The sequence below is a fragment of the Desmodus rotundus genome, chromosome 2 (genome assembly GCF_022682495.2).
Source record: "Desmodus rotundus isolate HL8 chromosome 2, HLdesRot8A.1, whole genome shotgun sequence".
Classification (NCBI taxonomy): Eukaryota; Metazoa; Chordata; class Mammalia; order Chiroptera; family Phyllostomidae; genus Desmodus; species Desmodus rotundus.
Window position 1 is genome coordinate 43,849,623 of NC_071388.1, and position 12,762 is coordinate 43,862,384.

Below are 12,762 nucleotides of genomic sequence, written 5' to 3' on the forward strand. Positions count from 1 at the left end.
GATTTTTGAAGCTCAGCGGACTATCAGTTTTTTGTTTTGTTTTGTTTTGTTTTCCAGAAACATATAGGAACAAAATCCCCTCTGAAGCCAAAGCCCAGCCATTAGGGATTATTGAGATATTTTTCAGGCTTTCCCAATAATCTTCCTTAAATTTGTCTCTTTAAATGTATTGAAATGGACCTTTAAGACGCTGCCGATCGGTGGTTATCAAGCAGGAGTTAAGTTAACAAGCCCTCCCACCTCCCTCATGGGGTGGTAGCTCCCAAGGCCACAGTAAATGTGTATCTGCATGAACCCAATCCAGCAACAGCCAGCGAGGGAACAAAGTTTAGTCTGTGAAGAAATAGGTGGCTTGCTGGTAGTTTCCTGCTGTCTGTTCAGACTTCAGCTTGCTGTGGTGTAAGTAGTTTTGATTTTAAGAATTTACAATATTTAAATATAAAAAGGATTGTAGGAATACTTTCCATCTAAGATTAAATTAAGGCCCTGCCTGGCCCTAAATCTCGTATACTAATGACCTACTTAAAAGAAAGTTTTGGCATTTCACAAGCAGTTTATGTTAAATAGTGAAAAGGAAAAAGCTATGACTTTTTTTTTAGCAAGTGTTATTGTAAAGCAGGTCCTGTGCATATAAGATGCTTTTTAATATCTTATCTTTGGTTGAGTGAAGTTGTTCACAATCGGAAAGTAAAAGTGAATATATGTCTGGCGCCCAGAGATTGATTATTTCTGAGTAGTCCTCAGATTTCTCCCTGATGTTCTTTCCAGTTGCTTTTCCTTTGTTGAGGTTCACGTTACACATTTCTGTTAGCAAATATTTAGTAGTCTCTCAGGTAATTAAACTGAACCTGCTGATGTTCAAATAAATGAAATAAATGAGAATAAAGTAAAACTTTGATACTATGTAATGAGATGTTGGGACCCTAGATGTGAGAGCAGCGGAATGTGTTCGCAAAGAGGAGGAGTGTTGTGGAAAGGATGGAAGTGGCAAGCAACCTTACAAATTTCATGGAACTTTGGAGAAACCTGTTTTTAAGATTTTGACGTATGTGCTAATTTTCTAGTACTATAGTGTGTAAAATAAATTTTATATATTGAAATCAGAATTTTTTTATTTCAGCTGTTGTATTTCTGTGTTGAGATTAGGATTCCAGGAACTACACACTGTTACAGAAGCATTGATTTTATTGAGTGCAGCTTTGAGAATGTTAAGGTTGCATTTGGTGTTGAGAGGTTGGTATTTTCTATTTCCCTTTTGCCACAATGTATTTAAAAAAAAAAAACAAACCTCCTGGTACTCCACAATTTTATGACATTGCATATAGAAACATAGTTTGATATTGTTAATATATAAAAATTATAAAGGCTGTCTGTTGGTCAGCAGCCTTTCAAATCAACTGAGGAAGTTCTGAGGAAATTGTGTATGTAGAAGTACAGTAGATTTCCCTTCTCCTCTGTCTTCATCTCAGACCTCAGGGACATTCAGTCTATTTCTCTAGTCTGCCTCTTGTTCCTGCTGGACTGAGCGGAAGCCCAGGTGGTGGTATTGGGCCCCAGCTGACCCTCAATGGAATGGGATCTCATGGCCCTCTGTCCTACGCAGGCTCTAGGACTGTGTGTGTGTGTTTTAATTTATTGATTTTAGAGAAGGGGAGAGAGAGAGAAACATCAATTTGTTGTTCCTCTTGTTTATTCATTTACTGATTGATTCTTTCATGTGCCCTAACTGGGAATTGAACCTGCAACCTTGGCATAGGAGGATGATGCTGTAATGAACTGAGCTACCCAGCCAGGGCATCAAGGGCTATAATAACCTGAAACTTTACTCATCCTCAGATTAATGAATTTCAATGATTTTAAGTTCCTGACCTGATTAACTTGCCCAACTCAATAGCCTCTGCTGGGCTAGGCTAGGTTCCTTAGTCGCTGGTTCATGGGGCAGGCATTGGGGGCTGGGGGTTCCTGGGAAAGGAGCCAGCACGGCAGGGGAGACTGCTACCCTGGAAGCAGCTGTTTCCTAACCGGATTTGAAATATTTCAGCATTTTAACAACCTGGAAGGCCATACAGGTGTGTACTGGCTGAATCTTAACCAAGACCCTTTCAGATTTTCTTTAAAAACTTCCAATAGCTGCCTCTAACATCCAAACCCTTGCTCATGTTCTTCTGATCATTTGCTTAACATCATTGCCTAGCGTTATTCTCCTCACTCAGTTTGCTTCAGGTACATAGGTGTTTTTGTTGTTTCTGGAGGACATTAAGCTTGTTCCTGCTTCAAGTCCTTCGCTGCCTGGAAAGCTCTTCCCCTGCATTGTATTTCTTCCTTCCCTTCATTCAGATCACGACTCAAATGCCTCTTCCTTGGAGACACCACTACCCCACTTCCACTACATTTCTCCTTTTCATTTACCCTGATAAACTTTAAAAAAGAAAAATAGCCACCTGACATTATTTAATTTATTTTATTCAATATATGTATAGTGCTTCCCACTAAAACATAATTTCTGTGAGGGTAAGAATTTCTTTGACCAAAATAAAAAATACAATGTTTGCACCGTGATCGTGGACTATTAAACTCGAAATTGTTAAGATGCCAGTTCTCCCTAAATTAATCTATGTATCCAATGCAATCCCCATCCAAATTCCAACAGGCACTTTTGAAGGAACTGTCAAATGATTCTAGAATTGATCTGGAAATGCAACTGATATAAAATAGCTAAAAGAATCTTGAAAAGAAACAGGAGGGTGATTTGTAATATGTGATTTTAAGACTTAACTGTAAAGCTACAATAATCAAGTGTTGCCCTAAGAAGAGACAGGTAGGGCAATGGAAGAGAATGGTGTGTCCAGAAACAGACCCACACATATAAGGTTAATTGATTTTTGATCAAAGTGCTGAATCAATTCAATGGGAAAAGAAGTCTTTTCAAACATGTTGGAAAAAGAGTGGATTTTCTTATGAAAAAAAAAAAGAACCTTCACACCTTTTCACTTCACACAAAAAGTTGAATAGATGGGGGTTGTAGATCTAAACCTGAAACTGAGGACCAGAAAGCTAGAAAACAAAGAAGAAAATACCTATGTACTCTCGAGGTGTGTAAAGACCTCTTGAGCAGGACACTGAAGCACTAACCATAAAAGCAAATAAAATCAAATGAGCTTATGTACTTACTGTAAGACTTCTCAAGACTCTTAACATGTTAATATTTCTAGTAAGAGGGTCACGCAGCATTTCCCAGACTGCGTGGCTGTGGCATCCTATTTTTGTCTGGAGCATTCACCTAAATGCAGGCGTGAGTATGCCATACTTGGAGAAGCATTGCTTCGGTTCTCTCCTCAAAACATGCAGTTTTTGAGAGATGGAATAAGTTAATGATCAGTTTCTCCCTCTTAGTGTGAGTTAACGTTACTGCATCCATTTCAACAACCAGAGTAAAGAAAACCAAGTCTTCCAAAAGAATTGTGATCATTCCCCACTCCAGACTGACTGGTCAGCTAGCCAACTGCTGCAGTTGTTACTTACTAGTAGGATCCTAGGCCAGTGTCACATTAGACTGGAATTTGGCACGGTAAGAGGAATAAAAAGTGATTAAAGGTGCAAAGCATTTTGCATTTCCCCTGCTGCTGGATCCAGATACGTAATAGGCCTGCTCTGCCCTACTCCCTCCCTGCCTGTCAGTCTCTAAGTGGTTAGCCCCTTGCTTCTCTCAGATTGCTCATCTCTCATAGTTCTCTCAGCTCCTAATTGCTGAAATACCTCTTGTTTTTTTTATCCTCACCCAAGGACATGCTTATTAACTTTAGAGAGAGGGAGGGGCAGCGAAGGAGAGAGAGAGGGAGAGAAACATGAGAAACATCCATCAGTTGCCCCTTGCACACACCCCAGGTATGTGGCCTGACCAGGAATTGAACCGTGACCTTCAGGTTTACGGGATGGCACTCCAAGCACCTGAGCCGCACCTGCCAACGCTTGCTGAAGGCCCCTTTTCTGTGGCATTCCTAGCATTCCTAGTCTCTGACTCATAGTTCAGCATCCAAATAAGATTCCTCTACCTACTGTTGCTGCCCATGAACTGATTGTTATGGAATATGAGTTGTCACATGAGAAATAGTAGGAAAAAACAGGAAAAGTGGAAGGAAGCCCAAGCGAAACTTCACCTAAACCAGAATTTGGCCCACTTTTCCTGTTCAGGTGTTAGGAAGAAGTCAAAATGGTATGTAATACCAGTAGAAGCATATAAAGAGAGCCTAAGGGAGTGCCCCTATATTATCTCTGATTGTATTTTAAAAATTGACCTACCGTAATAGATAGTAGCTCGTCATGAATGTGAGAAGCTAATAACCAGACATGGAAACGTCACCTGAATTGAGCTTCCTAGGAAGGCTATACATGACTAGACGTTACAAGAAGCTTTAGTTTTAGATCTTCCACTAATTTGCTTTGTAATAGTAAGTAAATATATTCTTTTAAAGAGAAAAAATTATTGACCTCCCCTCTTTGCAAAGAAAAATGATGTGTGTCTGTGTCTGTGTATATGCACACGCCTACATGCACGCCAGGCTTTGTCCCAGACACTTGCCCATGTGCTGTCTCACTTAACCCCTCCGTCCATGCCCCACCGTCCTCGTCTGGGAAGTGAGATAACATCTCACCCTGCCTTCCTCACAGGACCACACATGTAGCCATAACCAGATAATAAAAACACTACTTTCGGCATCACTCTAGAATTTAAGGACTAAATCACGAACGCCATGTTGAGAGATGCATAACAGTGTTTCCATAGCAACGTGGTGGGATGGATCCTAGTAAAATTTATTTCAAAATACATTTGCAATACAAACTTAGCAGAAACTATTTACACAGGATGTTTCACAGACGTCAAAGACACCTGGGAAGCATAGAACAACCTTTTTTCTGCTTCTCAATAAATATGACAAAGTAAACACACACTTCACAGTACTTTATGGCACACCTCACTGAAGAAAAATAGGAGAGATACTTAGACAAAAAAATAGGGGCAGGACAATGACAGAAATGAAAATAAAAAGAATTTTACATTAGAAATCCAAAACCAATTTTCAGCCTGTATTAAGATAGGATAAACAGAAGGATGAGAAGTCCCACAGCCGGGCACCTGGAGCATAGGGGTCAATTGGACTGACACTTCTATAACTTGATTGCTCATTAACCTGGATCTGGGAGCCGAAAGACACCTGACCTCTTTTCAAGCAGCCTGCTCCTTTATTATAATCAGCATGGGAGGTTTAAGGGTTACTGAACCCCACGTCTAGGTTGTCTTTCCAGTGTTCTTAGAGCTTTCAGAATTTTACAAGGTGATGGAGGTCGGGGACACTGGCTACCACAGGTCTAGGAAACTATAAGCTTTCCTCCCTAAAGTTCCCCAAATAACTAGGGGATCATAAACTGGCAAAAAAAACTCATCAAAGAAAGACCATAAAAAGTTACTAATTGAAAAAGCCTGCCTATGTAATCTATTATCTAGAAAATGATAAGATAATAAGGTCTATAGGACATGAAAAAGTGGCTTATATGCCTGCTTTGAGAAACTGTAAAAGAGAAAATAATTTTGCCAGAACTTTTTCCTGTTGAAAGGTTTAATAATAATGTGTTCAAACAACACACTTAAGAAATCATTCACAACACACATTGGAAGCAAGAAGTAGCAAATTGGAAAGCACCAACTTGTAGGTGGGTGTCACTGATGCTGGTTCACCGACTAAAGAAAACGTGCAAACCTTACAACCCAGTAGCCAAGTTACCTTCACTCGATAACATGCCCCTTGTGCCCATCGAGTGAATTATTCAATTTTAATATGTATATATGTGTGTGTGTATATATATATATTTTTATTGCTAGCATTTTCTTTTGATTCTTCTGTTAGCCTTTCCATCTCTGTGGTCAAATTCTTCATTTGGGCCAGTTCCTCTTTTCTACTAGATTTAACAGAGGGTGTCATTGTGGCGGCGGTTACAAGAATCCACATAGCTGAACGGTTTAAAGCAAAAATAGTGACAATGCACCATAGAATTAAAAGCATACAAATAAGTAAAACACAGCACAAGAGCAAAAAGGCTGGGAATGAAGTTGTATAATATAATGAAGTAGACTGTAATGAGTTAAAGTTATATAAGGCAACGTCTGAAACAGTGGTCCTCAGCTTGTGGTCTGAGCAGCAGCAGCAGCAGCACCTGGGATCTTGCTAGGCGTGAGATTCCCCGGCTCTGCTGCAGACCTCTCCGAATCAGAAGCCCCGGGGTATGGCACAGCAGTCTTTCTGTGATTCTGATGCACGCTGCATAAGAACCAGCACTTTAGAGCAAGGGATGGGGAACTTTTTCTGTAAAGGGCCAGATAAGTATTTTAGGCTTTGTGGACCACGTGGTCTTGGAGCAATTACTTACCTCTGCCATTGTAGCCTGGAAGTAGCCATAGGCGGCAAGCATAGAACACAGTGTGGCTGTCTTCTAATAAAGTGTTATTTATGAAACAGGCAACAATCTGGATTTAGCCCCTGTGCTGTGGTTTGCTGACTTCTGCTTTAGAGCAGCCATTAATAGTGACAGCACGCGCACACGTACATGTACGCACGTACAGCTAAAATGCCAAATGGAAACACAGTGCAATGTTAAAAGTACAGACGGTCCTCACTTTGCAGAGTAATGGGGGACCGCAAAAAAGATCATGCAAGTGGGAATCACGCAAGGCCTTTTTAATATCAAGGGGGAAAATTATGATTTTCTGTGACCTGTAAAATACTTTTGTCAACAATTTTGGGGGGAAGGAGGGTATTTTATTGACTGGTAAGGGGCATCAGTGAACTTTCTAGAGTTATAAAAATGTTCTAGATCTGGTTTTGGGTGGTCACTGCATGGACTTATAGAATTATTGATTCATTAAACTAAACACTTGAGACCCGTGCATTTTATGTGTGTAAATTATATGTCAATTGAAGATTTTTAAGTACAAAATAGTGGTCTGGAATAAAATCTGCCATTCACATTAGGTGATGTCCTTACTGCAGATAAAATCAGGTAAGTTATGGGGAGTAAATATAAATTCTTCAGGAAGAGAGGTGGGGAAGAAGGTCTAGGCGGTGGAAACAGTAACATTTGCGAGGAGGTATGGGAAAGAATGAAGTTCAGAACACTGCTTTATGTGAAGGGAAACTATCAAACAATTTCATCAGGGAGTGAAAAATCAGACTGTATTTTAGGTAGGTCGCTCCTATATGAACTGAAGGAGAAAGAGCTTTGAAATAGGGAGATCTGTTTAGAGGCTGTTGTTACAGTACAGATGAGAGTTGAAAAGAAACTAAGGCAAAGACTGGGATTCAAGAGTAGGGAGTGAAGGGGAATGACATTTAGATGGGATCAATTGGATTTGATGACTAGACTTATTAAAAATTAGCAAACAGTTGTGAGCTAGGCACTATGCTAAGCGCTGCCTTGCTCTCATTCACCCTTTACAATAACCACATGATCAACCACATACGGTTGATCATCTCCATTTTACAGGTAATGCTGGGTCATTTGCCCAATGCCATACAGCCTGAAAGTAGCAGAGCCTTGGTTTATAATGTACAATTTCTCAGTAATAAATCGCAAACATTTTAAGATAATTTATGTCCAAAATTGCTCACATAAAAAGAGGAAAACAATATTGGAAAACTAATTTCATGACCAAATGGAGAAAAGTCAAGAAAATTGTAAAATCAAAAGAAATATTTGACTTAAATCTAATCATTCAAACACAATCTATGCCATATTTTCAAAGAAACAATTAGAATTTCATGTAAGTATATTTTTCTGTACATATTAATATTCCTCATAAATCTTTAGCAGCAAATATTAAGTTTATTAGTATACATAAGAAAAAACAAAATTGAAATCATATTCCAACGTTGTTAGAATGCAATATTTTTTCACATAAAATATAAAAATACTTGTCATAAGTGCCATGATGTTTAGAAATATTATAAACCAGAGACTAAATTTAAAACCATATGGAAAGGCTCCTTAGCATTGCTAAAAGAAAACTACATACATTAAGTTCCTCAAAAAGAAAATCCAAATCAATGACACTGACGAATTTTAATATTTTAACAATAGAATTAAAAAAATATTACCCCCAAAATTATTACCCAATAAAATTTTCAAATTATTTTTAATGGTCCTCAGATTAAAACATGTTACCAAGTAAACTAGCATTCAATATCTCTAACAAATATACACTCACTGGTGAAAACTAGAGTTATACCGAACAGTAGAAGGTGGCTCAATATCAGGAAAAAGTAGGGTGTCCGATCATTATGGAAAACAGTATGGAGACCCTCAAAACATTAGACGTGGAAGCACAGCACAACCAGCAAGCCCACTGCCGGCGGCGCACCCAGAGAAAATGAGATCAGGACCTGAGGGGATGTCTGCCCTCCCGCGTTCACTGCAGCATCGTTCACAACAGCCTGTATGTCCACTGTGGGTGAACGGATAAAGAAAATGGGGTGCGTATACATGGTGGAATACTATTCAACCACAAAAAGGAAATCCTGCCATTTCTGACGACACAGATGAACCTGGAGGCCATTATGTTAAGTAAAATAAATATGAGAAAGACAAATACTGCATTACCTCACTTAAGTGTGGAATCTAAAAATACTGGACTCACAGAACTAGACTAGACGAGTGGTTACCAGGGACTGGGATGTGGGGAAAATGGAAGATGTGGTTTGAAGGGCACAAACTGCCCTGGCTGGGTGGCTTGGTTGTTGGTTGGATCCGCCCTTACACCAAAAGGCTGCGGGTTGGACCCTCAGTCAGGGCACAGACCTAGGCTGTGCTTTGATCCCAGAAGGGGCACATACCGAAGGGAAGCAACCGGTCACTGTTTCTCTCTCACACTGATGTTTCTCTCTCTCTCTCTCCCTAAAAAATCAATAAAAATATAACCTTGGGTGAGGATTAAATAATAATAGGTTCAAACTTTCAGTCGCAAGGTGAATAATTCTGGAGATATAATATACAGCGTGGGGACTATAGTTAGTAATACTATATTTTATTCTTGAAATTTGCCAAGAGAGTAGATCTTAAATGTTCTCGTCATACACACAAAAATGGTAACTGGAAGTGAGGGTATGGACGTGTTAATTAACTTGATTATGGTAATCATTTCACAATGTATATGTGTATCAAACCATCCCATTGTATACATTAAATACATATGATTTTATTTGTCAATTATACCTCAGTCGAGCTGGGGAAATATTTTAAAAAGAAAAGTAAGGATATTAATTTTATAATGATTTATTTAAAATGATAAATGATGCTTAAGAATGTTTGACTACAAAATGGATTTTCAGATTTTGTAAATAAGAACAAAGTAAGTTTCTCGATTTATTAAAATCACACGTGTATATACCTTTACATTCAATTTTTTGAACCATGGGAAATGCTTATATTTTAATGCTAAGTTTTCAAAGCAGAATATAAAACTACATAAAAACTATGACCCTAAATAATTAATAAACATGCACTAAAAAGACAGAAAGATAATGTACAAAGACATTAATCATGGGTATTGTGGGAAACTATTTTTAATATTTTCTTTTAATTTTTAAAAACAGAAAAAAAACACATCATTTTAAACAGAGAGTCAGAGCCAACCTCTTTGGAAACTGGTGATAGCTATCAGAGCGGGCCCAGAAGCTACTAACGCTTACTGAACATTTCCTGCGTGTCAGGCCTTATCCCGAACACTTGATGTGTGCGCGAACGTGGAATTGAAGTGGTGAGGGTGGACACCCTTGCCTTGTTCCCAAGCTCGAGGGGAAAGAATTTCATGATTCTTCTGAAGTATGGTATTGTTGTGAGTTTTTTCGTGGATACATTTTATCAGTTTTAGGAGGTTCTCTTATATTCTTAATTTTATAAGTATTTTTATCATGAAATGGTGTTAAACTTTATCAAATGATTTTGTTGTATCTATTGAGATGACCATATGTTTTTTCTCTTTTATTCTTTATATATTACATTGTTCGATTTTCCTAACATTAAACCAACTTTGCATTCGTGGGAAAAATGCCACTTTGGTTATGTTGTACCAAGTGTTTAAAAATTCACTGGTTTCCATTTACTAGTGCTGGCTGAAGCGTTTTTACATCTGTGTGGGACGCAAATAGGAATATCGGATCTATGAGAGATACTGGTGCAACACTCCTTTTTTATAATGTCTTTGTCATGTTTCGGTACCAGGGTTATGCTGACGTTCTAGAGTGAATTAGACAATGTTCCTCCTCCCCTGTTTCCTGAGTGTGTGTAGAGTCAGTATTATTTAGTAGTAATAGTTGGTGGGGGTGTGGTAGTAAATACTGGGTCTTACCCCTGGGGAAGCCACGTGAGCCCAGAGTTTTCTTTTTTCTTTTTTTAATTGGAGTGGAAAGGATATATAACACTATCTTTGTTTCAGGTGTACAACATAATGATTTGATATATATTTGCAAAATGGTCACCACAGTAAGTCTAGTTAATATCTGTCACCATACAGTGTTACAAAATTTTTTTTCTTATGATGAGGACTTTTAAGACCTGCTCTTAGCAACTTTCAAATATGCAATGTGTTATTAACTGTGAGCACCGTGCTGCACATTTCATCCCCAAGACTCAATCATTTTTGTAACCGGCAGTTTGTGCTTTTGGCTCCATTCACTCATTTCTCCCACTCCCACCCCCAACATCTGACCACCACCAATCTGCTCTCCATATCTATGGGCTCAGTTTTCTGCTGCTGTTGTTTTTGTCTTAATTCTACATATAAATAAAATCATACAGTATTTGTCCTTGTCTAACTTATTTCACTTAGTATAGCACTGTCAAGCTCCATTCATGTTGTCACAAATGGCAAGATTTTATTATTTTTTATGGTTAGATAGTATTGCAGTGTGTGTTGGGGGGCGGGGGCATCTCTATCCATTCATCCACAGTTAGGTTGTTTCTGTATCTTGGCTCTTGAAAATAATGTTGCAATGAACATGGAGGTACATAAATCTTTTTGAGTTAGTGTTTTAGTTCCCTTTAGATAAATACCTGGATGTGGAATTACTGGAATATATGGGTGTTCAATTTTTAATGTTTTGAGGAAGCTTTGAACTGTTTTCCGCAGTGGCTGTGCCAATTTACCTTCCCACCAACCGTGCACAAGCGTTCTTTCCCCACATCCTCTCCGGCACTTGTTATTTCTTGTCATTTTGATAATACCAACGCTAACAGGTGTGAGGTGACAGCTCATTGGTTTCGGTTTGTATTTCCCTGATGATTCATGATATTGAGCATCTTCTCATGTACCTGTTGGTCTTTTGTATGTTTCTGGGAAAGTGTCTATTCAGATCATCTGCCTGTTTTTAGTCATTTTTTTTGTTTTTTTTGCTATCGAGTTATATGTGTTCCTCATATATTTTGGATATTGACCCCTTATGAGATACATGATCTGCAAATATTTTCTCCCATTCAGTAGCCTTCTCATTCAGTTGATTTCCTTTGCTGTAGCTAGAGAGATTTTTATTATGAATTTGATTCATTATGAGTTCTTTAATAGACATGGGGACTTTTTAAATCAGTTTAAGTCATTTGTATTTTTCCAAATCTGTTTATGTCATCTAAATTGTTGCACATACTGGCATGACACTCATATCTGTATTATTCTTGGGGTCTTCAGTATCTGATGTGGTCTCTCCTGTTTCTTTCCTAATATTGGCAATGTTTAATTTTTGTTTTCTTAAAAATAATAGACCTTATTAATTTTAAGCAGTTTTAGATTTATACAAAAATGAGCAGAAAGTAAGAAGAGTTCCCATATTCCTGCTCATCCCAACCCAGTTTTCCCTGTTCTAATGTCATGCAGTAGTGTGGTACATTTCTCAGAACTGATGAGCCAATATTGAGAACATTAGTATTAACTAAAGTCCACAGTTTACATTAGGGTTCATTCTTTATGTTGTAGATTCTGCATGTTTTGGAAAAATGTGTAATGACATGTATTCATCATTACAGTACCATGCAGAATAGTTTCCCTGCCTTGAAAATCCCCTGTGCTCCACCCCTTCATCCTTCCCTTCCTCCTCCGAGTCCCTGGCAACCACTGACGTTCTTACTGTCTCCATAGTTTTGCCCTTTTCCAGAGTGTCATATAGTTCTAATCATACGTATGTAAACCTCATACTGGCTTTTTCATTTAACACAAATTGTTTTCCTCTTTTCCATCCCCCCATCAGTCTTGCTAAGGTATTAACAGTTTCATTATTTTTTAATTATCTGTAGGTTGTACTGATTTTTTCTATATATTTTTTTGTTTCATTGGTTTCTGTTCTTTATTATTTCCTCTCCTTTCTTTGGGATTAGATTGTTCTACTTTTTCTACTTCTTATTTTGTGTTCAGTATATTCTACTTTTTCTAGCTTTTTTTGGTGGCAACAAGATCATTCTTTTCAATCCTTCTTCTCTAAAGTACACATTTAAAGCTATAAAAATTCCTCTCGCAATTTGGTATGTTGTTTTTAAATTTTTTATTTAGCTGGAAATATTTTCTAATTTCCCTTGAGATTTGTTATTTCACCCATGGGTTATTAGATGTGTTTTTCAGTATCCAAATATTATAGGGATTTTTGTAAATCCCTATATTTAAAAAATACATATCTTATTGCTGTCTAATTTGATTTATATGTGATCAATGTACATGCTCAGTAAGATTTC

At 37.9% G+C, this 12,762-nt stretch overlaps 1 protein-coding gene across 1 annotated transcript in view; it reads left to right on the forward strand.

Moving 5' to 3' along the window:
• Positions 1-291: 291 nt before the first annotated feature.
• MAP3K13 (mitogen-activated protein kinase kinase kinase 13) overlaps positions 292-12,762 on the forward strand; it is a 120,897-nt gene continuing 108,426 nt past the window's right edge. Inside the window, exon 1 of the mRNA XM_045198924.2 lies at positions 292-399. The gene's annotated coding sequence lies outside the window, so the exon portion shown is untranslated. The remainder of the gene's footprint in view (positions 400-12,762) is intronic.